Raw genomic sequence first — 25,001 nt, forward strand, 5'->3', positions numbered from 1 at the left:
AGAGAAATTGTACTTTACTTGTCATCCTCCCAATCTGCACGTCCCTCACTGGTTCTAGTGGTGAGGATTGAGGCTCCTTGATTATTGGCCCAGTGCAGGGGTGTCACATATTAATCGTTTGGCAGTGGTGGGATAGTCACATCACATATTAATTGGCTTGTAGTTGTGTGGATATTGAATTCCTGTAGCTTGTGTACAGTGGTCACTGAAGGTGCTTGTACTCCTAATCAGCCATGCAGTGAACATTCAGAGTTCATATCACTATTGTTTTATTTCTTTTGTTAGCTTAGTTAGTCAGGGAGAGCAGGCAGGCATGTCAGCAGAGGAGCATGGCAAGCTGACAAAAAGCAAGTTGGCTGAGATGTGTCAGGCTAAAGGAGTGGTGCATGAAAACCTGACTAAAGCAGACCTGATTGCAGCTTTAGTCACAGCTGCATCAGAGAATAGCAACCATGAGGACGATCAGACTGGCCGTGGAGATTTACAACTCTCAGAAAATGAACAGTTCAACCTTTCCACAGAGGACTTAAAAATCCATCTGGAGTTAAAGAGACTTGAGTTGGAGGCCAAACATTTGGAAATAGAAACAGCAGAGAGATTGGGACATCTGTAGGGTGAGGAGAATGAGAGGCAGAGGCAACATGATAAGGAGATGCTGACACTTCACCAGAGTCATGGAGGTAATGGGAAAAGGAGTAATCAAACCCCAGAAGCAACAAAAGTCAGTAAAATTCTTCCACAATTTACAGAGGGGGATAATTTTTATAGTTTCTTTCATATGTTTGAGAGGGTATGTAAACAGTATAATGTTGAACAAGAGCTCTGGGTACCGTTCCTGACCCCCTTACTCCATGGTAAAGCTGTAACTCTTCTTTCCAAATTATCGGATGCTGATTGTTTAAATTATAATGTTGTAAAGAACTGTTTGATATAATTTTTATGTTAGCACCTGAAGCTTATAGGAAAACATTTTGTGAGCATAGATGCAATGCAGATGAAAGTGCTTGTGAATATGTTGCTGCACTAAGCACTTATTTTCATAGGTGAGTGAGTGGATATCAGGTCATCCCTTTTGAAAGGATGGCAGACCTTTTGGTGAGGGAACAAGCCCTTAGCACTTTGCCTGAGGACATGAGAAACTGGTTATCTGATAGAAAATACACTACTGTAGATGAGTTGGGGAAGAAGGGAGACCTATATCTAGCAAGCAGGGCATCACTGCACAGGAAAAGGGATACCCAGTGCTGCTCATGTGTCTATGGGAACCCATGGTGGGCAGCTAGACTGCCCCAACAGAGTCTGCCAGTAGCAGGGGAAGCCACTAGTCCAGGTACATGTCCAGGACCTAGGGTTAAATGTTTTAAATGCAACCAGTGGGGCCATGTAACGTATAAATATCCACAGAAGCAAAGTGGGGAATACAAGGTTTGAGACCCAGTAAGTGGAAATGACAAAATGCCAACAGTAGGTTGTCTTGATACAACAAGGGTACCAAACTACCACAAGAGGTTATATCCTATCTTAGTGAATGGGAAAGAGACCATGGCTAAGAGTGACACAGCTTCTGAGTTAACCATTGTGAAGCCTGCAATAGTTACAGAGGAACATTACTTGGTTGGGCAGTCTACTCCAGTCAGAGCTTTAGAAGGGACCTCATTTCAAATACCTTTGGCTAGGGTTCATCTTGACTAGGAGGGTGGAAAAGGAAGCAAGCAAGTAGGTGTGTTTGAGCATATCCCTGCAAATGTCCTGATAAGGAATGACTTTGATAATGCAGTACCATGTGTTCATTCAGTTACACGAAGTCAGGCTTGGAGTCAGGCATGTGGATCTGGTAGCCTTGGGGAGACCCAGACAGACCGCACACTTGCAGTCACAACTGATGAGATGGTTACTTCAGAGAGGGAGCTACCTTGTAGCAGTGAGGAAGGTGAGCCACAGCTGCTTGTGGGTACTGATGTTCCCTTGGACAGAGTGATTGTAAGGGCAGAGGTGAGTAGTAGTACCCAGGCTGACAGTGAGGCATCGCTGTCAGAGAATACCAGACTTCCTGTGGAAGGGGAGCTGTGAAGGGCTACAAAGAGAGAGTTGAGACAGGGTCAGCTCTCAGAACCTACATTAGAAGGCCTGAGGGAGTTAACTAGTGAGGCACCTGATTCTCAAGGGAAGGGGGAATCTATATTCTGGGACAAACGGTTACTGTATAGAAAGTGGACAACTGAGGGAGGGCTAGTGGGTGAGAGAAAGCAGCAGTTGGTAGTGCCCAGAGCCTACCACCTGGAACTTTTAGCCATAGTCCATGATATTCTCTTTGCAGGTCATATGGGCATAAAACATACAAAGAGAAGTATTATGGAGAACTTTTATTCGCCTGGTATTTCCAGAGATGTAACAGGGTACTGCAGGACCTGTGAACAGTGCCAAAAGATAGGTAAGGCAGGAGACAAGGTGAACGCTTCTTTGATGCCTTTGCCTGTGATTCAGGAGCCATTTCAGAGGGTAGCTATGGATATTGTGAGACCTCTAAGTACCCCAAGTTCCACAGAGAAAAAGTATATCCTAGTGGTAGTAGATTATGCTACAAGATACTCTGAGGCAGTGGCTCAGTCCTCCTTTGAGGCAGAAAACATGGCAAATGCTTTGTTTGTGATTTTCAGCATGGCAGGTTTCCCAAAAGAAATACTGACTGACAGTGGTGCCAATTTCATGTCAGATCTGCTGGCTTGTCTGTGGAAGTACTGTGGTTTGAAGCACCTAAAGACTACCCCCTACCATCCCCAAACTAATGGTCTTGTTGAGAGGTTAAACTCTACACTCAAGACAATGCTATGGGTATTTTAAGACCATTTTAAGAGGGACTGGGACAAATATTTGTCCCATCTGCTGTTTGCTTACAGACAGGTTTCCCAGGAATCCACAGGTTTTTCACTCTTTGAGTTGTTGTATGGGCATAGGGTGAGGGGACCTCTGCATTAGATTCGAGATGAGTAGGAGAGTGACTATAAATCCCACAAGGAGTCTGTTGTGTCATATGTCCTAATCCTCAGGAAAAGGCTCAGGGAACTCATGGACTTGACTCAGGAGAACCTGGCAGAAGCCCAACAGCAGAAAAAGGTCTGGTATGACAAGAATGCTTGAGCTAGAGAGTATGATTTAGGGCAGCAGGTAAATGTTCATATTCCTGTCAGACACAAAAACTGCAGGCAGCTTGGGAGGGACCTGACAAGGTGATAAGGAAGGTCAGTGATGTTAATTACATGGTAGAACTGCTAGGCAGGAGGCAGGGGCACAAATTGTACCATGTTAACATGATGAAACCTTACCATGATAGGGGGGCCCTTGTGCTAAGTATTGGCAATAGGAGGCAGAAGGAGTCTGAGAGAAATCTATGGCTACAGGGAGCCAGCCAGGAAAATCCCAGATTACTATGGTGGAGCCTAGGGCTGCAGGCATATGGTGGGACAGTGCAGCATGGTACTGGGGTCAGCAATGCCAAGGCATCTGGAATCTCAAGACAGGGAATGGGGTAAGGTATTCCCAGATAGGCTCAACCCTCTCAAGAAATGTTTCTCAAGGGTCACTTGAAAAACTAGCTTGAGTTCTTGTGGAGGGGAGAGAAGTGTGACAAACCAAAATGCTGCCAGCCCAGCTATCTGGAATTTTGTAAATATTCATATGTCATTTGTGAATATTAATATTATCCATAAGCTTGTCTTACAAATGTAAGCGAACTATATGTTATGTGTATATTAAACTACTTGTTCAGAAATGTGTGTTGAACTGTATGTTATGTACAGAGCTTCAAGAATGTAACTACAGTGTACCCTACTGGAAACGGCCAGAAATGTATATAAACTATGTACCTTTGCAAGTGTATTTGTTGATTGTAGAACTTGGAGTATACCTCATATATATAAACCTCAGGAAAATAAGTGGAAATTGTTTTGCGGTTCTGTTATCTCTGTTTCAGCTCAGAGCAGACACAATGTCTAGAGTTAAAGGGTTTCCTATTGTTTTGAAACAGAAATAATTACTAGGTTTCAAATGTAAAAGTGTTAATTGTTTTATGACTTCCAGTTCTAGGTAAACATCTGAGAGATAAGTATTTTTCACAGAGAAATGTTAAATTCTGTTGGTGTCTGTTAGACTGGGAACTGAAGGCAGGTGACAAATAGTGATGTCATCTAACTGACCCAGCATTAATGTTTTGATATTAATTTGGGAACTCTCTCAGAGTCTGGGGGTTTTGTATTTGTCTTTGGACCTAGAGACATCCTCTCATCAGCACTTCTGCCTTGCTAATAGTAAGTACTAGATTACAGTAATCTCTTTTAGAGATAGATAGGAATATAGTAAGATTTGTTTAGATGTTTTCTGTAGTTATGTGAAACTGTCCTGCAATGTTGTTATAAAATATTTCCTGTGATTCTGAACTCTGTTGTCACTGTGCTGAGTTATAGAGTATAGTCGTGTGCTTTTATTATTTATTATTAAATATATTTAAACATTTTAATTGTGTTTATAGATATTTAAGCTTTTAGAGTACTTGCATATGCATTTGGTGACACTGTATAGGCCACTCCAGTAGCCTTGCTGTTGGTCACACTTACCATTTGGATAGTTGTAACATTACACAGTAGAATTGGTCACCCTTTGAAAGGGCCTTATAGCAGCTGATAAGTAAAGGTGGTTGGTGGCAGTGATTACTACCTTTTAGTCTGAGAAGAAGGGGGCATAGGTAGTTAACCTGTGCCAGTCTTCCCCAGGAGTGTCTATGTGTTTGTATATAAATCAAATCTCAAAGTGTGTGTGTGTGTGTGTGTGTGTGTGTGTGTGTGTGTGTGTGTGTGTGTGTGTGTGTGTGTGTGTCAGCTACTTGGGCAGGGACACGAAGCACTGGTTGGACAGAGAGGGTGCTGGAGGTTTTGGCTTGACCACTCAGCTGAGATCTAACCCCTGTAGCTGTGCTAGTGGGGAGTGTTATTGGGGTTCTTGAGAAAGAGGAAGAAACCATCCCCAGACTAACTGTGATCTCTATGTGCTAAGGGAAATTGTACTTTATTCTGTGTGTACTTGTCATCCTGCCAATATGCATGTCCTTCACTGGTGCTAGTGGTGAGGATTGAGGCTAGTTGATTACTGGCCCAGTGCAGGGGCGTCACATATTGTTTGGCAGTGGTGGAATAGCCACATCACATATTAATTGAGTGATAGTGGTGAGTTAGCCACATCACATATTAACTGGCTTGTAGTGGTGTGGATATTGAATTCCTGTAGCTTGTGTATAGTGGTCACTGAAGGTGCTTGTACTCCTAATCAGCCATGCAGTGAACATTCAGAGTTCATATTACTATTGCTTTATTTATTTTGTTAGCTTAGTTAGTCAGGGAGAGCAGGCTGGCATGTCAGCAGAGGAGCATGGCAAGCTGACAAGAAGCCAGTTGGCTGAGATGTGCCAGGCTAAAGGACTGGTGCATGAAAACCTGACTAAAGTAGGCATGATTGCAGCTTTAGTCACAGCTGCATCAGAGAAGAGCAACCATGAGGATGATCAGACTAGCTGTGGAGATTTACAACTTTCAGAAAATGGACAGTTCAACCTTTCCACAGAGGAGTTAAACATCCATCTGGAGTTAAAGAGACTTGAGATGGAGGCCAGGTGTTTGGAAATAGAAACAGCAGAGAGACTGGGACATCTGGAGGCTGAGGAAAATGAGAGGCAGAGGCAACATGAAAAGGAGATGCTGACTCTTCACCAGAGTCATGGAGGTAATGGGGAAGGGAGTAACCAAACCCCAGAAGCAACAAAGGTCAGTAAATTTCTTCCACAATTTACAGGGGGGGATAATTTTGATAGTTTCATTCATATGTTTGAGAGAGTATGTAAATGGTATAATGTTGACCAGGGGCTCTGGGTATGGTTCCTGTCCCCCTTACACAATGGTAAAGCTGTAACTGTTCTTTCCAAATTATTGGATGCTGATTGTTTAAATTATAATGTTGTAAAGAACTGTTTGCTAGAATTTTTTAAGTTAGCACCTGAAGCTTATAGGAAAAAGTTTCATGAGCATAGATGCAAGGCAGATGAAAGCATGTGTGAATATGTTGCTGCACTAAGCACTTATTTTCATAGGTGAGTGAGTGGATGTCAAGTCACCACTTTTGAAGGGATGGCAGACCTTTTGGTGAGGGAACAAGTACTTAGCACTTTGCCTGAGGACATGAGAAACTGGTTAGCTGATAGAAAATGCACTACTGTAGATGAGTTGGGGAAGTAGGGAGACCTATACCTAGCAAGAAGGGCATCACTGCACAGGAAAGGGATACCCAGTGCTGCTCGCCTGTCTATGGGAGCCCATGGTGGGCAGCCCAGCCTGCCCCAACAGAGTCTGCCAGTAGCAGGGGAAGCCACTAGTCCAGGTACATGTCCAGGACCTAAGGTTAAATGTTTTAAATGCAACCAGTGGGGCCATGTAGCATATAGATGTATATGGAGGGAAAGTAGGGAACACATTTTTGGAGACCCAATAAGTGGGAATGACAAAATGCCAACAGTACGTTGTCTTGAGACAACAAGGGTACCAAACTACCACAAGAGATTACATCCTATCTTAGTGAATGGGAAAGAGACCATGGCTAAGAGAAACACAGCTTCTGGCTTAACCTTTGTGAAGCCTGCAATGGTTACAGAGGAGCATTGCTTGCATGGGCAGTCTACTCCAGTCAGAGATTTAGGAGGGACCCCATTTCAAATACCTTTGGCTAGGGTTCACCTTGACTGGGAGGGTGGAAAAGGAAGCAAGCAAGTAGGTGTGTTTGAGCATATCCCTGCAGATGTCCTGATAGGGAATGTCTTTGATAATGCAGTACCGTGTGTTCATTGAGTTACACGCAGTCAGGCTTGGAGGCAGGCATGTGGATTTGGTATCCTGGGGGAGACCCAGACAGACTGCACACTTGCAGCCAGGACTGATTAGATGGTTACTTCAGAGAGGGGGCTACCCCATAGCAGTGAAGAAGGTGAGCCACATCTGCTTGTGGATATTGATGCTCCCTTGGACAGAGTGACTGCAAGGGCAGAGGTGAGTAGTAGTACCCAGGCTGACAGTGAGGCACCGCTGTCAGAGAATACCAGACTTCCTGTGGAAGGGGAGCTGTGAAGTGTTACAAAGAGAGAGTTGAGACAGGCTCAGCTCTCAGACCCTACATTAGAAGGTCTGAGGGAGGTAGCTAGTGAGGCACCTGTTTCTCACGCGAAGGGGGAATCTGTATACTGGGACAAAGGCTTACTGTATAGAGAGTGGACACCTGAGGGGGGGCTAGAGGGTGAGAGAATTCAGCAGTTAGTCATGCCCAAAGCCTACCACCTGGCACTTCTAGCCATAGTCCATGATATTCCCTTTGTAGGTCATATGAGCATAAAACGTACAAAGAGAAGTATTATGGAAAACTTTTATTGGCCTGGTATTTCCAGAGATGTAACAGGGTACTACAGGACCTGTGAGCAGTGCCAAAAGGTAGGCAAGACAGGAGACAAGGTGAGCGCTCCTTTGATGCCTTTGCCTGTGATTCAGGAGCCATTTCAGAGGGTAGCTATGGATATTGTGGGACCACTTAGTACCCCAATTTCCACAGGGAAAAAGTATATCCTAGTTGAAGTAGAGTATGCTAAAAGACACTCTGAGGCAGTGGCTCTGTCCTCCATTGAGGCATAAAAGGTGGCAAATGCTTTGTTAGTGATTTTCAGCAGGGTAGGTTTCCCAAAATAAATACTGACTGACAGAGGTGTCAGTTTCATGTCAGACCTGCTGGCTTGTCTGTTGAAGTACTGTGGTATGAAGCACCCAAAGACCACCCCCTACCATCCTCAGACTAATGGTCTTGTTGAGAGGTTAAACACTACACTCAAGACAATACTATGGGCATTTGCAGACCATTTTAAGAGGGCCTGGGACAAATATTTGTCCCATCTGTTGTTTGCTTACAGACAGGTTCCCCAGGAATCCACAGGTTTTTCACCCTTTGAATTGTTGTATGGGCATAGGGTGAGGGGACCTCTATATTTGATTTGAAATGAGTGAAAGAGTGACTGTGAATCTCACAAGGAGTCTGTTGTGTCATATGTCCTAAACCTCAGTACAAGGCTCAGGGAACTCATGGACTTGGCTCTGGAGAACCTGGCAGAAGCCCAACAGCAGAAAAAGGTCTGGTATGACAGGAATGCTTGAGCTAGAGAGTATGCTTTAGGGCAGCAGGTAATGGTTTTCATTCCTGTCAGACACAACAAACTGTAGGCAGCTTGGGGGACCTGACAAGGTGGTAAGGAAGGTCAGTGATGTTAATTACATGGTAGAACTGCTAGGCAGGAGGCAGGGGCACAAATTGTACCATGTTAACATGATGAAACCTTACCACGATAGGGAGGCCCTTGGGGTAAGTATTGGCAATAAGAGGCAGAAGGAGTCCAAACGGAATCTATGGCTACAGGAAGCCAGTCAGGAAAATCCCAGATTACTATGGTGGAGTCTAGGGTTGCAGGCAGGGGAATGGGGTAAGGTATTCCCAAATAGGCTCGACCCTGTCAAGAAATGTTTCTCAAGTGTCACTTGAAAAACTAAAATCACTTAAAACCGTGTGAAAGCAAAGTGAGTAACACACCAGTAGATCCAAAAGTTTAATAAAGTAAAGCACTTTTCGTTTGCACTGTCGGCAAACTTCTTCAGACAACCATTTGATCCTCAATGCAGGTATAAATACCATAAATTACAAATCAATTAAACAATTAAACAATTAACATTCACAACCTAACAACTTTTTCATACCATCCTCTAAAAGGTAATAAGGGCATCCAAAGATGTGTTAAAAGACACACAGCATTAAAACTGTACTAAAGGACTTAGTCCTAAAAGCATACATCAAAATATTATAAATGACATATACAAAATGCATAAACTGTTGCTATAAAAATAAATATAAACATATCTATCTATTGTATAATAATTTATTTATGTTCGGTGACAACTTTTACCTCCAGAAAATGGGTGGCGATGGGCTCTCCTTTTGGAGCAAGTATAGCTAATTTAGTTATGGCCCACTGGGAATACGAGTATGTATTTAAAAATCTCAGTATTAAAAAACGTTTGTTTTTTTATACTCGTTACCTAGATGACATCTTTATTTTACTCAATGGTGACGTAGAATCTAGCTACATGTTAGTGAATATTTTCAATATTTCAACTTACTTTCTTCGTTTTACTTCCACTTTTAATACTAAAAAGATAGCCTACTTAGACATCAGCTTAACTAAGAACTATGCTTTGAAATGCTGTGAGGCTAAAATACATAGGAAGGAAACATACTCTAATACTTTCCTCCATTTTACTAGTTGTCACCCATTTCACCAGAAACGCTCAGTCATTAAGGGCCAACTAGTGAGGGCAGCTCGTATTGTCACTATAGAGTATGATTTTCAAGAGGAATGCCAACTTTTGAAAACAATGTTTGAACATAGAGGTTATTCCTCAGGATTAATTGATGAACTAACTACTGAGGTTTACCGTAAACGAGCTAAAGGATTGTGCAAACCTATTTTGTCTAACAGGAGTAATTTTACCACACCGGAGTCTGAATTAGATAAAATAGGTAGTATTGCACCTGTTGTACCTATTGCTCCTGTTGCACCTAATGCTACAGGAACTAGGTTTATCACCACTTACAATGTTTTAAGTTATCACTGTATAGGAATTTTGCATAAAAACTGGGGTCTTTTTGCAAGTAACCCAGGAGTTTTAAATAAGTTAGGAGAATACCCAGGCACTACATTTAAGAAAGGTAGGAACCTTAAAGTATTGTTCGAGCAGCAAAAGTGGAAGCAACCTAAAACTGCTGGAATGTATAAATGCCAGAATTGTAAATTTGTAACTGAATCTAACAGGTTTCAACTACAAGGCTTCCAATACAAGCTAAGATGTGGGGCTAATTGCAACTCTAAGATGGTTGTTTACTTGGCACAGTGCCAGGAATGTTTGTCATTCTACATAGGTAAGATGGAGAGGAGACTCCATGACCATATGTACGAGCATCTTTATGCTATCAACAAGAATAAACAAGACAATGCCCTAGCCAAACATATTTCTGAATTCTCGTTACACTATTTTAGATTTTTAGTTATTGATCAACCTGTATCAGATAAAAGAGGAGGCCCCACACCATTACGATTGGAAGAATTAGAGCTATCTTGGCAGATTGGACTTAATGCTTACAACTCACCAGGTCTAAATGAAAGTTGCAGTTTGAGTAGTGTGTTAAAACTTGAGTCTCATGAGATGATTTCAGTTACGGGGTGGTTGTATTGGAGTAAAAATTCACTTATTTTAAACTCTTATGTTTAAATACAGACAGAGTACAATTTTTAGTAGTCTATAAACATATCTTATAGTAAATAATGAGTAGGAGTGTAGATATGTTTATATTTATTTTTATAACAACAGTTTATGCATTTTGTATATGTCATTTATAGATAATATTTTGATGTATGCTTTTAGGACTAAGTCCTTTAGTACAGTTTTAATGCTGTGTGTCTTTTAACACATTTTTGGATGCCCTTATACCTTTTAGAGGATGGCATGAAAAAGTTGTTAGGTTGTGAATGTTAATTGTTTAATTGATTTGTAATTTATGGTATTTATATCTGCATTGAGGATCAAATGGTTATCTGAAGAAGTTTGCCGACAGTGCAAACGAAAAGCGCTTTACTTTATTAAACTTTTGGATCTACTGGTGTGCTACTCGCTTTGCTTTCACCCGGTTTTAAGTGATTTAAGTTTGTTTTTGTCTATTTGGTTTCACTTGAAAAACTAGCTTGAGTTCTCGTGGAGGGGGGAGAAGGGTAACAAACCAAAATGCTGCCAGTCCAGCTATCTGGAATTTTGTAAATAATCTTATGTCATTTGTGAATATTAATATTATCCATAAACTTGTCTTACAAATGTAAGAGAACTATATGTTATGTGTATATTAAACTACTTGTTCAGAAATGTGTGTTGAACTGTATGTTATGTACTGAGCTTCAAGAATGTAACCACAGTGTACCCTACTGGAAAAGGCTAGAAATGTATATAAACTATGTGCCTGTGCAAGTGTATATGTTGATGGTAGAACTTGGAACATACAGATTTAACTTGCAAAACCTCAAGAAAATAAGTGGAAATTGTTTTATGATTCTGTTATCTCTGTTTCAGCTCAGAGCAGACACAATGTCTAGAGTTAAATGGTTTCCTATTGTCTTGAAACAGAAATAATTACTACTTTTCAAATGCAAAAGTGTTAATTGTTTTACGACTTCCAGTTCTAGGCAAACATCTGAGAGATAAGCATTTTTCACAGAGAAACATTAAATTCTGTTGGTATCTGTTACACTGGGAACTGAAGGCATGTGACAAATAGTGTTGTCATCCAGCTGACCCAGCAGTAATGTTTTGATATTAATTTTGGAACTCTCTCAGAGTCTGGGGATTTTGTATTTGTCTTTGGACCTAGAAACATACTCTCATCATCACTTCTGCCTTGCTAATAATAAGTACTAGATTACAATAATCTCTCTTAGAGATAGGTAGGAATATAATAAGACTAGTTTAGATGTTTTCTGTAGTTATGTGAGACTGTCCTGTAATGTTGTTTTAAAATATTTCCTGTGATTCTGAACTCTGTTGTCACTGGGATGAGTTACTGGGTATTGTCTTGTGCTTTTATTATTTATTATTAAATATATTTAAACATTTTTATTGTGGCTGGTTTGTTTATAGATATTTAAGTTCTTAGAGTACTTGCATGTGTATTTGGTGACACTGTATAGGCCACTCCAGTAGCCCTCCTGTTGGTCACACTTACCATTTGGATAATAGTAACATTACACAGTAGAATTGGCCACCCTTTGCAAAGGCCTTATAGTAACTGATACTTAAGGGTGGTTGGTGGTAGTAATTACTACCTTCTAGTTTGGGCAGAAGGGGGCATAGGTAGTGAACCTGTGCCAGCCTTCCCCAGGAGTATCTATGTGTTTGTATGTAAATCAAATCTCAAAGTGTGTGTGTGTGTGTGTGTGTGTGTGTGTGTGTGTGTGTATGTGTGTGTGTGTGTGTGTGTGTGTGTGTGTGTGTGTGTGTGTCATCTACTTGGGTAGGGACATGAAGCACTGGTTGGACAGAGACAGTGCTGGAGGTTTTGGCTTGCCCACTCAGCTGAGATCTTAACCCTATAGCTGTGCCAGTGGGGAGTATTATTGGGAATCTGGAGTAAGAAGGAGAAACCAGCCCCAGACTGACTGTGTTCTCTGCGTGCTCTTAAGGGAAATTGTACTTTACTGTGTGTACACTTGTCTTCCTCCCAATGTGCATGTCCCTCACTGGTGATGGCGGTAGGATTGAGGCTCCTTAATTACTGGAGAAGTGCATGGGTGTCACACCTTAGTTGACTTCTCTGTTGCTAAGCACTTAGTTAATTCCAGTCCTACTCTTTCTAATGAGGATGGGATAATTACTGATAGGTATGGGAAAAAGTGAATAGTTCTGCAACTTTAAATTTTAGAATTTCTAATTGTCAGGCTCATATCTTAAACTTTATTCTGACGTACTGTAGAAGTATGAGGAATGCTTTATCTACAGTATCTTCTTGAGAAAAATCTGCTTTAAATAACTTAGTTTCCTCTATTGCACAGGTCACTACTCATCATTTGCAGCGTGTGTATGACTCTGTTGATACTTGTTTCTGGGTTCTGGCCACTGGTACTGCTTTAAAGAAGTTTGCTTATCTGCATTCTTAGAACCTCCCATAGGTTCATTGGGTCATAGGTGTTTACTAGGCTAACAACAACAAGGGATATTTAAGCCTAGTCATACATCCCAAATCTCTGACAAGTTTGGTGCCCCTAATAAGTGTAAACAAGGGCTTGTGAGATGAAATATTTACAAGCAGGAGCCTAGGAGATAAAGCATTTACCAGCTGCCTGTATCCATTAGAGACATAAGTGCCAAACCAGGGATGATTTTTTTGTTGCACATCCAATTGTCCATGTTACACTTGAATTGGGAGGAACTCTGTTTTACATGGATGGGGAGCCTGTTCCAGAAAAGGGGTAGTCTCTGTGATACATACTTGTCTCTCCAGCAGGTCGTATTTATATCACAGGCAAGGTTTAAGTCTTTAGAATGAGTAATTCTAGTGCTGTTTGATTTGCGGCTGTACAGGGGGTCCATCAGAATAGGATCTGATAATGTCTTGTATGCCAGACATTGCTCTCCCCTCACCAACCTGTAGGAGACAGAATGCAGAGATACGGCCTTGCGACTGTCTGCTTATGACCTGTTTCTTCAGCCCTGTATTTTTTTATACAGGAACCTCTGTGGATGTTACAGTTGTTGGGTGTGCCTGGTTAGGTACATACCAAAGGGGGCGTTGTACTCAATGACCGATCTGATGAATGCTGAATACAGTTGAATAATGACTTCTTTGGACCTAGATGCCATACTTTAGTTTATAAGTTGCACAACATAGAGTGTTTTCCTTGCTACTGTAGACACATGATAGTCTAAGGCTAGATTACTGTCTATGTGTGTCCCCAAGTCTCTGACTACTGGGTCAACTCTTAGGGGAGTGTTGTCAATATAATAGTCACTAGGGGTGAATAACTTCCTGAAGGATACTATTATGCATTTCTTGGCATTTAGTTTTATAGTTTTAGTACATGCCTCTAACACCAGTTGTTTGTTTGAGTCAGACTATCCTGGAGAACATTTATGGCAGTGGGGGATTCAATGACAACTCTTAATTTGAAATCAGCTGCAAGTTTAGTCAGCCAGAGGCCATTGACATTGGTTTTGACTTCAGAGAAGTAATTGCCAAAAAGTTGCAGTTCCAGGACTGATCCCTGATGGACTCTTCTTGTGAATGACCTCTTTTTAGAGGTGGACTCCACAGTTCTAACTTCCTGGTCCTGTCTGTGACCCAGCTGGCTATCTATCTGGTGACAAAAGGGTTTGTACCTAGCTTCTTGAGTTTGTCAACAATGCACAAGTAGGGTATTATGTCAAATGCCTTGGCCAGTTCAAGGTAGGCAGTGTGAACCATTTTGTCCTCATCCATTGCTTTGATGACCTTCTCAAAGAAGTCCACCAGGTTATGTAGACATGACCTGCCCTTGACAAAACCAAATTGAGTTGGGTCCAGTATCTGGAGATTTCCTGTCATTATTGATCATTACCTTGATAATTCTTTTGATGGCTTTGCATATGTGACTAGTGAGACTTATGAGTTTCTAGTGTCCAGGGTCTGTAGATGACCCACCTTTGTGCAGAGGGATGACTTTTAACTGTTCTTCATTCATGAGGCATGAAGCCTGTTTGGAGACTACAATTAAATAGCAATTCCAGTGGGCTTGCTAGGTTATATTTCATGCTATTTAGAAGGCATCCTGGGATATTGTCTGGGCCTATTGATGCAGTGTTCTTGGCCTTAGGGAGAGCATTAAGGACTTGTTCCCTAGGGATAGCAGGGGGAGTCATAACGCTCAACCTCTTAGAGCAAGAAATCTGGACAAAGTCATAAATAATGAGGGACAAAGGCCGAAAAATAGGGACAATTTTTAAATATTGTTCTTGCAAACTTCAAAAGTTGATAGAATAACAAGTTTTGCATTTACATGAATTTTCTGAAGGGCATGAAGTCTGAAACTCAAATGTCTGTCATTATTTTATGACTTCATTCCTCAATGATTTTGTCAGTGATTTGCTAGAAAGCCACAATTATATGAGAAAGAGTCCAAAAATATGAGCCAAAAACCTGAGCATTCTGCAAAAATCCAGACAGTTGAAAGGTATGGGGAGTTACATTTGATGGTATTTCCTGAAGAGAGGGATACAGTTGGAGCTGAATTTGTCAGCCATTAGGTTTGCTATATATTCTGGATCAGTATAGGTGACTCTATTAACAATGAGCTCTGCACACAATTGTGTATTGCCTTTAAGGTAGCTAAAGGATGCCATATGGTTGTCTTTGACCTGGGAAGCCAATGCTAGCTAAAATTTGGCTTTGGTAGACTTTATTTGTCCTCTGAGTTGTTTGTTTAGTTTGAGAGTGCTTTTATCCTGCTGGGTGCTGCACCTCTTAAGTTTTGCCATGATTTGCTTCCTTCTGTTATACAGGCTATTGATGTTGTGATTCCACCAGGGTGGTTGTTTTTTGAGTTAGTTCTGTACTTCTTCCTGGTGTATACGGTTGCTTCTATGCAGCTATTAACATGATTGTACAGGGTTTCTTTGAACAGTTCTGCATAGGCAGCAGTGTTCTCAGGGTTTATGGAAGCTTGAATGTTAGCCTTAGAGTAGTTACTAAATATCCTAGGGCTAGCTGGAATTCCAGGTTTTATTTTGACCTTACCAGAGAAGACATTACACTAGGGGGTGTGCAGCATTCTCCCATATTAGTGAGGACCAGATCCAGTATGTTTGCACCCCTGGTCAATGTATTTACAATCTGGTCCCAGATGTGAAAAATTAGATTTTCATTTCTCCCTTGGATAGATAATAAGTGTTTGGCCCCTGTGCTGCAGAGGTGTTTAAAAAATGGGAGAAAAGAGGCAAGCTGATCCAGGGAATTTTTAAGATGTTTCAGCCCTCTTTTTCCAGATTGTTCAAGCGATCTTCTTTCTCCTCATCAAGTTTTGGCAAAAATCAGAATAAAGAGCCTGAACAGAATTCAGGTTAACAGGTGTTTAAGAAGAAGTGGACAGAGGTTCCAAAAGGAGATTTCAAACCTCCCAAAACCCAGGGCATTCCAACAAGTCTGAATGACTATTCAAGAGTCCTTGTGAACCCCTTCCACCCTGGCCCTGTTTCTCTTCCAGAAAGTCTTTTTTTCCATTTTATTTCTTTGGCAACAGATTGTTTCAGACAAATAGGTTTTAAAAATCATTCATCAAGGTTACAGATGGCAGTAGGAGGAAATTCCTCCTTTCTAGTTGGTTATTTCTCATCCGGCAGATCATACTGTTTTGTTTCTACCTGTTCTTCATCACATGTAAGGAGTGATAGAACTAGGTCCTCCTTCTCAGGTGGGGAAGGTGTTTTATTCAAGGATGTTCTAATTAAGGAAAGAAAATGCCCGAAGACCAGTTCTGGATATTTCTTTTCTAAACCTATTTGTGATAGTGCCCAAATTCAAAATGATGTCACTTGACAACCTATTGCCTTTTCTTCCTCTTTCACATTTCCTGGTAACACCACACCAAAAAGATGCTTATCTTCACATTCCTGTTCACCCAGACTTTGATGTTTCTTAAGGTTTTGTGTGTCTGGATCACATTATCAGTTCTCTGCCTTACCCTTTGGACTATCCACTGCACCAAGAGTGTTTACAAAGTGTCTAGCTCCAGTTATAGCTGATTCCAGGCTTCAGGGTGTCCAGTATTTTTCTGTATTCAGGCAACTTGCTTATCTTTGCAGTCTTTTCAAAATGTCAGGAATCTCTCTCTTGAGTAAGAGTTCTCTTGCACAAGCTAGGATTCCAAGAGAACATTCAAAGGTCTTTCTTGACTCCCCTCACTTAGGATTGTACTCCTGTGGTGTCAGCTAGGCACCAAATTTTAAAGATCTTGTCTTGCATAGGAAAAAAATAGATATTTATTTAGATCTAATTCTAAGGTTTCCCACTCAGATTTCGGTCACTGTGAGAGAGTAGCTCGGGATTTTGGGTCTCATGGCATCTATGATTCTTATGATACTGTTGGCAAGACTCCACATGAGAAAGATACAGTGGTATCTGTAATCTCTTTGGTCTCAGCATCAACACTCTTTATATTCTCAGATCCCAGTACTAGAGTTTGTCAGAAGAGAAATTACTTGGTGGAGAAAAATATATCCTTAAATCCAGGTCTTTTCTTCTCCCTCCCTGCTCCAAAGTAGTCAGTCATCAAAGATGCTTCAAACATTGTTCTGGGAGCAGTTTCAGCAGAGATAAAAGTTCAAGGGGTATGGGACACCAGGGACAGATGCAAGCACATAAATATCAAAGAGATGCTTGTCCTTCTTAAGGCACTCAATTCTATGAACTATCTTTGGTCCCCAGGACCTCTACAAGTGGTTGCAGACAATACCACAGTGATGCAGTACATCAACAAGCAAGGGGGAATGTAACTTGTGATGTAGCATCACATTACAATCTCACTCTGTAGGCATCCTGCATTCTGTCAGAGCAAAGCTGTGTGGCAGACAAGCTGAGCAGGACTAGAGCAGACCCTCATGAATGGAAACTAGATTTGGGGGTCTTTTAAGACTTGATCCATCTGTGGGAAGTTCCTCAAGTAGACCGCTTTGCCTGCTGTCTGAGCAATAAACTTGTAAACTTCTATTCCAGGATTCCATGCAAGAAGTCCTGGAAGACAGATACCTTTTGTTTTCTTTGCACAGGAATGTTCCTGTATGCTTGTCCACCCTTTTCACTAATATCCAGGATACTTCTGAAGATTCAGAAGGAATCCCCCAGGATCATTATGGTGACTCCCTTCTGGCACAAGCAACCATGGTTCTTCCTTCTTTTAGAAATGGCCAAGGGTAATTACCACAAGCTTCCTCATAAATGGATCTACTCACACAAGAACGAAGGTTTTTGATACACCTCAACACCAATCATCTTCAACTGACTGCCTGGATGATATGATTTTAATTCTTTTTTGGCGCGTGTTTTCTGAGTACATGCAGCAGGTACTGATAAAGACCATAACGCCTGCTACTAGAAATCAAATATTAGCAAATTGGAAAGGTTTTCTAGTTGGTGCCAACAACATAACAGGCACCCATTCAGGGCTGGTTGTTCTCTGGTTTTACAATATTTGTGTGAAGTACTATCCTATGGCCTTTCTTATTCCTTTATCAAGATTATTGTATCAGCCATTTCAGCATGTCTTCCCATGGAACCTCCTGTTTCAAGGCAGTTGCATGTCAAAATATTCTTGAAAGGGGCTTTGCATAAGAGGCCTCCAGGTAAACTGGTGGCCCCTCCTTCTGATCTTAGTTTTGTGTTAGAGGAACTAACACTTGCACTGTTTGAACCAACTAATGTAGTTGGCTTCAGGTTTTTAACATGGAAAACAGTTTTATTGATTGTTCTGACCTCAGCAAGAAAGGTATCTGAATTGCAAGCTCTTTTGGTGAGCCAGTCGTACCTCATTTTCTACAAGGGCAGGATTTCTTTGAGAACTAATCTTTCTTTTGTGCTTATATCCAAGTTTACTTTCAGCCAAATTAGCCCTCTCTCCATTCTCTTTCCTGAATGTGCAAATGAATGAGAAAGAATACCCTATGCCTACAGATCAGTACATATGAAAAAGATATTTTAATGAACTAATTTGATTATTTTCTGTTTACCATCGATATCAGTTTAAAAAATTCCTAACACTGAATATGTGATAGAGCTTTATGATGTAGAACTTTGAGGAACATGCACTTTTTAAGACCCCAAATGAGGTACGCTCCCCGTAATGAGGTACACTTGAGAGCTATGATCGAGGGAAATGTTTCATACATGCTTAAACCACTGAAGACATTGAAGGGGAAATTATGTAATTTACTGCTTGTGTATACATGGTTAAACTAGTGAAGGGATTGATGTGGAAATAATTGATGATTACATCTGTGGTGGAGGTTTTAAAATAAATGACTTTGTCCAAATGTTGCTATTTTTTATTTTATTATATTCTGATATCTGAGGTATCCATCCATCCACAACCCCTTTTCCTATTTTTTTACATGGAGTCTAGGTGTCAGTTCAACAGATACAATCATCTAGAGCCAAGGTTCACATCACCAGGTGGCTAGCTCTGCCATGGATTCTGATATCTGAGCTACATTCAGTCAATAAAAAAAAAATATCTGCACATTACATCTGCAACACCGACTAAAAAATACTTATTTTAAACAAATGACAACAGCGTTGGCCATTTTTGTCTACAGACAACCCCTGAATCCAATTAAAGCCAACTTTATTGCCTGAATGTATCTGAGGGGCAGGAATGAGGGGGAAAAAGAGGAGGACACTGGGGGAGTGCAGGGGAGACTCATGACTAATGGGGGATCTATGAAGTGTTGATTATGGCTAGACATCTAAGGTGTATATAGTCAGTAAATTGGATATAATGCATGAGTCTGTACTGAAGCAGTCTGTGGATGAAGGTGAATGACCACATCTGCTTGATCATAGGTAATGGCTATTGACCTGCTGTAATATAGCCCCATCCCACTGTATTTGGCTCCACTCAATCAGTTGCTTCCTGCAGCCCCCTCCCCTTGCTTTGAAGTCACCAGTTTCCACTGATTTACAGAATGAAATGGTGCTTAGGAGGAGGAACAGGGATCATCTTAGACATAGCAAATTAAAATAAGGAAATAGTGGTAGTAGGAAACTGAAAGAGTATAGAATGCATGTCTGAAGCAATAATAGATTTCATTCATTTATTTATTCATTTTCTCTTGTTGATTGGTTAGGCCTGTGTCCTCTTTTCAGGGGAGTCCCAAGGTAGTGTTTTATACTGACAAGGGGGAATTTGGCCGGGGCAGTGGGGAACATCTCCCATTCTTTTGTCTTGTTTTGCATCACAACCACTAGATGGTGCCCAAGGGCTGATGTTGACTTGGTTGTGAGACATCAAAGATGGAGGATGCCATGAGAGATGGAGCAGTGTGTCTTTTGGAAGAAACAAATTGAGAGGTTTCTGAAACCACTAGACATGAGAAAATTATTGTAAAAAAGTTACAAGAAGGTAAATTATCAACACAGGAATTACTGAAATTTGATAGAGCAAAGTGAAACTGAAAATTCATCAGAAGCAATTGGAATTATGTAGCATTTCATAGATGCTGAAGCAGAAGAAACAATGATTTCAGCTGAGAAAGCAGTGATGTTGGATGATAAAGGAGCAGAAAACAGATCTGTGTGTTCAGCTGGTAGATTAACTAGTTTTAAGGGTACACACTGGTAACAGGGTGTATAAAAATCGTATGTTGATACTGTAATAATGGGAAATGAAACAGATGTGGCAACAGAATGCAATATACAAAAATAGACTGTAAATGAGCAACTCAGAACTAAAAAGCCTGTGGCAAGAATTAAAATGAAAAAAAAATATATATATATTTCATTTAAATAGATATGGTGTTTTGGACAATATAATTTTGCCTTTAGGATTTAGTATAAAATGCATAAGGGCATTAATACATTTATGGACTGAGGACTTCCGGGAAGTGACTTTTGAAACTTTTGGTTTATTAGAAAATAGATCTGAGGTGTGAAAGAAACAAGAGACAGTACCATGAAATTACTATATAACTGCTGATACTGCCATTGTTGAGATGAAATCTTTTGTCTTATCTTTTTTTAAAGTAGTGCATGATATAAAAAAAGATAGTTTATGAAAGAAATATGTAGACTGGAGGTGAGAAGTATCAGCATCACTAACATTTAATATGCAAGAAGGAAGGGTACTGCATGTTAAAAATGTAATATGTGTTAATGGAAAGACAGGACTGTGAGATACTGGGGTCAGCCAAAGGCCTGTTTTTTTTTTTTCTTTTTGTGGAGATGAAGGGCATTTAGTACAGGATTGTGAAAAAAAGAGGATGCAGGCAATGTAGAGTGAAGGGCATGCAGCTAAAAATTATGAACCCAAGGGCACTTTTTGGTTTGATTGTCCTAGTTTACAGAATGAAAAAATAACTCAAGAAAATACTGAACTAACAACAACAAAGATTACACTGAAAATGTTATGGGGTGAAATATAAAATAAAATATACAATAAAATCAGTGGAAATTGAGTTAAATATTGGTAAGTTATAAAAGAGAGGAGGGAGTTTGACATAGGAGAAGAGCAAGAGCACAATAATGAAAGTCAACAGAGGAGGGGTAAAAGGAAGGAAACGGAAGTAGAAGTAAAGTAAGGAAAGGGATGCCATAAAAGTATTAAGTGTTAATCTTAACAGTATTAGAATTTATATCACGGGCTAAAGGTAATTGAATAGTTTAAGAATGAGAAATAAGAAATTATATGATATAACCGAGGCATTGTGGGGAAACAAGACTATGTGGTCTGTAGGAAATGAGAAATATTCACATATAGGGACTGTGATAAGAAATGAAGAAGTAAAAATACTAGATGTTAAAAGTACTAATCACCAAATAGAATGGTGATGTGATATAAGAAAAAATAAAGATGTGTAAGATTATTTGCTGTTTATGCAAATACAAATATTTCAGACAGGAAAATATGTTTGAGGTCTTAAAATATGTTTTGTTTATAGGCTTATTATTACAATAGGAGATAATAACAGTAACTTAAGGAAGGAAAACTGGAAAGTAAGACAAAATGGGAAACTATTGAAGAACTCTCCTCAAAAGACAGCAGCAAAACGGATGGAAACACTCGCCACTCCAGAGACCAAACTTGCGCCACCAAAATGTATTAACAGTCTTTTATTGAACACAAAGTACTCCAAAACCATCGTTTTGGAGTACTTTGTGTTCAATAAAAGACTGTTAATACATTTTGGTGGCGCAAGTTTGGTCTCTGGAGTGGCGAGTGTTTCCATCCGTTTTGCTGCTGTCTTTTGAGGAGAGTTCGTAGTATTTTGGCAGTTCCTGTTGTTTTGGTTATTGAAACTATTGAAGAAATTTGGATGTGACAAATGATAGAGGGTAGTTTTAAGGTACAAACAGAAATAATGGAAGTATTGGAAAGATGTGCGGATAAAATGTATGAAAAGGAAGAAGCTGAGAAACATGAATGGGTGTTACAAAATATCTTAAGGTACTAAGGCAGAACTGGGAAAGGAGATTACTATGGAAGAAATGCAGGAAGCAATGAAAGAATTGAGAAAATAGTAGCAGGATTAGACAATCTGTTACGAGTTTTATAAGTAAATGGAGATGGAAGGAAATACGGTTTTCTGTAAAGTATTAAATTGAATTTGTAAATAGTGCAGTAAGAAGTGAGTAGTGGGGGTACAATTTATATGAAAAAATATGAAAGGAAAGACATAAGAAGTTGGAAACCTGTAACTATAGGGAATACTGATTATAAAATATTTATGATAATAATACAAAAAGGATGCAAAATGTGAACGAAGTAATAGGAAATGATGAGCTTCATATAAAATGGAGAAAAGTAAGGGAACAGTTAATAGTAAAGGAAATAATAAGTATGATTTTTGTAGAAACAATGAGATGATATTGGTTATGCATTTTGTAGAAAAAGCATTAAATAAGTTAAGAGGTGATGTGGAAAATTACGGAAGCATATGGAATAAGTAAAAAAAGTGCAAACTATAAACATTTGCTATGAAAGTTTATAGGAGAAAGTAATGGCTATTATGTGAAAAACTGGGGAAATAGAATGTGGCAAATTGTTATATGAAAGGTATAAAGAGATATGTAAAGAAGTAAAAAGGAAAATAAGAGATTTAAAAGAGTTTAAGGAAAAAAGGAATATATAAATAAAGTTATGGTAATTTAAAATTGGTGAATGCAGTGAGAAAAGGAATGCATGGTGTGGAAAATGATAAACAAGAATTATTCTTGCATATTCATGGTGTGATTTATCAGATGATGATAGAAATGTGATAAAGCAAAGAAGGAAAATGGTTGAAGATTGCTATGAAGCTGTGGACTTTTGTGGAGTTTTTTTTTAAATAAGTTACTTGTCAAGGGAAAATTTGAAATAAATAGTAATAAAGTAGCATGTTATGATTACAAAATAGAAGAAACTGTAAAACATTGTTTTTTTTCCAGTGTAAAATGAGTAAGTCTTTTGGGGAAAGTGTAAAAAGGTATATAGTTGGGAAGGTCTCAAGGAAATAAATATGGAAATGACACTGAATGGTAAATATGAAAAAGGAAGGAGGATACTGATAAATGGGATACATTTTTTCTACTTCACCACGAACTGGAAACAGAACAGCTCACTACCACACAAGGAAAGAAGCCAGTGATTACCTTTATATTTTATTAAAATTACAGTCCAGTCCAGTAGTAGATCCACAATGTTGTCCCACAAAACAGGCAAAATAAGCACACACTGGATCCAATAAAATCTGGTTAGCAGCAAATACAAGCATAAAATGCAGACTCCTCTAGTGCCTTGGCTCTTCAGCCTTTACAGAGTATATCCCTACTTTACATATTCTATCTTTAAATAGCATGATTACAAACAATTAACCAATCATAGACTTAAATTAATTAAAGAAAACATTTCCAGTGACATTCGTGATTCATTCCATGCGGAGTTAAAAGTGTTGAACTTCAGAATTAAAGTAGATTCTAATTTCCAAAGTTGTCTTTTAATATCAAAGTCATACATTTGTTGTACTTGCCCCAAAATTGTAGCTTGTAAACCCTGTATATTTCCACTGTGACATTCTTTAAAATGTAATGCACCAGGACTTTCTTCTTTGCCCTTCTTAACATCCCTGACATGTTCCTTCAACCTTTGTTTGAAACGTCTTTTACTTTCCCCTATGTATACCTTACCACAGGGACATTTCAAACCATAAACTATTCCAGTACTGTCACAGGAAAATCTCCCTTTGCATTTAAATACTTTTCATTAATTTTATCAAAACTTTTTACTACATAATGGCAACAGCTGCACTTTCCACAAGGGAAAGTACCTGTTGCACCTACCCTCAAACTCCTATGACTTACAGGCAGCTGAAACTTGACATGTACCAAGAAATCTCTTAATACTTCTACCTTTCGAATAAGAAAACATGGGATACTCATTTGCTCTTATATTAAGAAATTTATTTTTTTCTAAAATACCCCAATGATATTTTACCAAATGTATTAAAACTTCTGTAAACACTGTATATTTGGTCACATAACATAATTTTTGTTTATCCTGTTGATGCACTCTACCTTGCATGCTATACCTGCTTTTAATATTATTTTGTTATACCACCCTCCTTTTATTTTCTTCCACCACTGTTTCCTTGTAACCTCTAGTTACAAACATGTGTGCTGTTTTTTTCTGTTTCCTTCTCACACTCTTTTTTATCACTACATATTCTTTTTATTCTAAGAAATTCCCCATAAGGAATAGATTATAGATTTAATAGTGTGTGTGTGTGTGTGTGTGTGTGTGTGTGTGTGTGTGTGTGTGTGTGTGTGTGTGGGGGGGGTGACAGTTTTCCCCATGCAGTATATGACCACTCCATTCAAATTTTCTATGTAAACTTGTTTGTATTCTACCATCATTGATACCATGCAAAGTTATATAAAGAAAGTTTACTTTAACACCTGTCTGTATTTCATCAAACTTGATATTATAGGGATTTATCTGAATTTTTTGCACAAATGTATTCACTTCTTCCCACCTCCTTCACAAAGGAATATTAAATCATCTATAAATCTATAATAACTTATGACATATTTCAAAATAAATTAATTATTATATACATATTTGTTTTCAAATATGCCCATGAAAAGATTTGCATACATGGGGGCAAAACCTGCCCCCATAGCTGTTCCATGAAGCTGCCTATAAAGTTCCCCGTTGAACTCAAAAATGTTATTATTCAAACAAAAATGTATTAGTTCAATAATAAAATGTGTTTTAGGCAAGTTCTTATAAAAAAATAATATTGCTTCTAAGCCAAGTACATGTTCAATATTTGTATATAAACTGGTAACATCCACAACAATGAAAAACATGTTCTTCTTCCACTTTACATTTCTGATTTTACTTAAAAAAATCAAAGGAATCTTTTATATAAGACCTTAGCTTCTCTGCTTCGTCTTTAAAGTAGGAATGTAAAAAAAGAGCTAAGTTATGTGTAAAATAACTGCATGCAGAGAGTATGGGACGTCCTGGTGGATCCACTAAACTTTTATGTATTTTAGGGACACAAAAGAAGTATGCCATAGAGTTATCTTTAACTGCAATTTTTTATATACATCCTCTTGTG

Source organism: Protopterus annectens, chromosome 2.part1 (genome assembly GCF_019279795.1).
Source record: "Protopterus annectens isolate FY-2018-M chromosome 2.part1, PAN1.0, whole genome shotgun sequence".
Taxonomy (NCBI): Eukaryota; Metazoa; Chordata; order Ceratodontiformes; family Protopteridae; genus Protopterus; species Protopterus annectens.